The following is a 3,394-nucleotide window of genomic DNA, read 5'->3' on the forward strand; positions in this document are numbered from 1 at the left end:
CTAAAGAGAGGATGAGGAAATATCAAGGAATGAGAAGTGATAGCAGACATACAAAGACACAAAACAGACACAAAAGTCTGTTCTAGCTAATGGCCAGGCCTTCATTCCTGCTGTTTTATTAGTGTCCCATTCACTGAATTCTTCATTGACTCCTAGGAAGAATAAGACTGACAGAAAGCACAGATCCCTCCTTCTGAAATTATTTTTCAATATTTCCTAAACTTTAAAAAATCTTTATGATATAGTTTTTTTAATTTTTTTACATTTATTTATTTTTGGTAGACAGAGACAGTGCAAGTGGGGGAAGGGCAGAGACAGAAGGAGACACAGAATCTGAAGCAGGCTCCAGGCTCTGAGCTGTCAGCACAGAGCCCGACGCAGGGCTCGAACTCACAAACCACGAGATCATGACCTGAGCCAAAGTCAGACGTTTAACCAACTGAGCCACCCATGCATCCCTCTTTATGATATCTTTATTTTAATTTTCATATCACCCAGAATACCAATAGTTAAGGATGCACTAAGATTACCATATATATTATCTAAACATGCATGAGCATCTTTGAGATTAAGTTTCCATCCATGACACACCTGAGGTTGCCATTTAGAAGCTGTATGATGTTAGGCAAGTTACTTGTCCGTGTCTTCATTTTCTCATCTATAAAATGGCAGTGACCATAGTGCCTGTCCCATAAAGTGGTTGTGACAATTATATAAATCAGTACAGGTAAGCTACTTAGACCAGTGTGTTTGAACAAATGCTTTTATTTCTCTTGAGTACACATGTGGAAGTGCACTTGCATGGTCATATAGTAAGCGTGTGTTTAACTTTATCAAATGCTTCCAACGTCTTTCCAAAGTGGCTGAACTATTTTATATTCCCTTAACAGTGTATGAGTTCCAATTTCTCTTCATTCCCTCCAGCACTTCTCCAGATGATTTTCTTATGCAGCCACATTTAGAAATCATTGCTATAATAGGTAACAGTTTTATAGGGTAAGTTCTCAACAATATCCTTCAGGGGTCAGGAGAGGAAGACGATGGCAGAGTAGGAGGACTCTAGGCTTCTTTCATCCCACAAACACAACTAAATAAGTATTCAATCATCCTAAATACCCCAGAAATCTACCCGAAGACTAGCAGAACAAACTCCACAACTAGGGGAGAGAAGAGGCCACATCAAGGAAGGTAGGAAGTGCAGAGACATGGTTTGGGGGAAATATGAATAGTGGGTGCAGCAGAAGAGAGGGAGACTTGGTCATGGACAAAGGCAAGAGGGGGAGGAACACACAGGGGAATGTACAAGGAGAACATTTCCCCAAAGCCATTGGCTTGCAAAATGAGAGGGGCTGATTTTTGTGAATTCTTGCAACCAGCAGCACTTAAAACTTGGAGTTTTAAAGATCAGCAGGCTTGGTAGACACCATTTCCGTCCCCCATGCATAAACACAGACCTACCTGCAGAAAGCAGCTCAGCACAGACAGTAGCTGCCTAACCTGCCTAACACCAAGCTCCTCCCTCCTATGCTCTCACGGGTCTGCCTTTCTCAGTCAAGGTTGCCTCATCCCAGGGTGACAGTTCTCTCCCACAAAAGACCAGCACAAACCCCCTCCCGCACCACGTCTCCCAACCAGAGAGTCCTACAGGGTCTCATTTTTGGTAGAGTTGGTGTGGGGTCTCATTTCACAAGTGGACCAGAGCACACCTAGTTAAAACTCACCACATTTCAGAGAGATCAAACACTACTCACTGCAGGCAAGGAGAGCACCTGCAGATGACTGGTCATAAGAATAAAGCAGCCACAACACGACAGCAGAGCACACTCAGCACACACCAGAGTCATACCCTGAATTTCCAGGCCCTGGGCACTACATGATCTCTTCTTCATAAGGCCATTACTTTCAGAATCAGGAGAAATTGCTGGTTTTTCTAACACACAGAAGAACTCAGAGGGACTTAGACAAAATGCCAAGATGGAGGAATTTATTCCAAATGAAAGAATAAGATATGGCTACAGCCAGGGATCTCAGTGAAGCAGATATAAGTAATATGGTGATGGAGAATTTAAGGCAACAATTGTAAAGATACTCACTGGGCTTGAGAAAGCAATAGAAGACATCAGGGAGACTCTTCCCTCAGAGGTAAAAGAGTTAAAAAGAATCAATTAGAGGTGAAGAATGCAATAAATGAGATTGGAAGCAGGCTTAATGCAATGAACAGCAGGCTGGAAGAAGCAGAGGAATGAATTTGTGATATAGAAGACGAAATAATAAAAAATAATGAAACTGAACAACAGAAAGAAGAATTATGGAACATGAGAGTAGACTTAGGGAATTCAGCAACTCCATCAAATGTAATAACATTGGTATTATAGGAGTCAAAGAAGAAGGAGAAGAGGAGGAGGAAGAGGGGAGGAGGAGGAAGAAGAGAGACTAAACAACATGCTACTAAACAAAGAATGGGATTGGGAAATCAAAGAAGAAATTTAAAAATACATGGAAATAATATAAATGAAACACGATGGTCCAACACCATTGGGATGCAGCAAAAGCAGTCCTAAGAGGAAAGTATATACAGGCTTACCGCAGGAAGCAACAAAAATGTTAAATAAACAACCTGACATTACACCTAGGGAGCTAGAAAAAGAACAAACGAAGCCTAATTCAGAAGAAGGAGGGAAATAATATAGATTAGAGCATAAATAAATGATACAGAAACTAAAAAAAAAAAAAAATAGAACATATAAATGAAGTGGAGCAGGTTCTTTTTAAACATCAATAAAATTGATAGACCTCTAGCCAGACTTATCAAAAAGAGAAGAGAAAGGATCCAAATAATATAAAACCACAAATGGGAGAGAAGAAATAACAACCAAAAGCACAGAAATACAAAAAAATCATAAAAGAATATTATGAAAAATGATATGCCAACAAATTTGACAACCTGGAGGAAATTGATAAATTTCTACAAACATATAAATTACCAAAACTGAAACAGAAGGAAACAGAAAACTTGAACAAACTAATAAGAAATTGAATCAGTAAACAATCCAATCTGTAAACTCCCAACACAAAAAGTCCAGGGCCAGATGGCTTCAAAGGTAAATTCTACCAAATATTTATTTATTTATTTATTTATTTATTTATTTATTTATTTAGCATGAGTGGTGCAGAGAGAGAGGGAGAGAATCCCAAGCAGGCTCCACACCCAGTGGGGAGCCCCATGGAGGGTTTGATCTCAGAATCATGACATCAAGACATGAACCAAAATCAAGAGTAAGATGCTTAACCGACTGAGCCACTCAGGTGATCCTACCAAATATTTATGTAAAAATATTTGTTAATGTTTATTTATTTTGGAAGAAAGACAGAATGTGAGTGAGGGAGGGGCAGA

The sequence above is a fragment of the Neofelis nebulosa genome, chromosome 10, assembly GCF_028018385.1.
Source record: "Neofelis nebulosa isolate mNeoNeb1 chromosome 10, mNeoNeb1.pri, whole genome shotgun sequence".
NCBI lineage: Eukaryota > Metazoa > Chordata > Mammalia > Carnivora > Felidae > Neofelis > Neofelis nebulosa.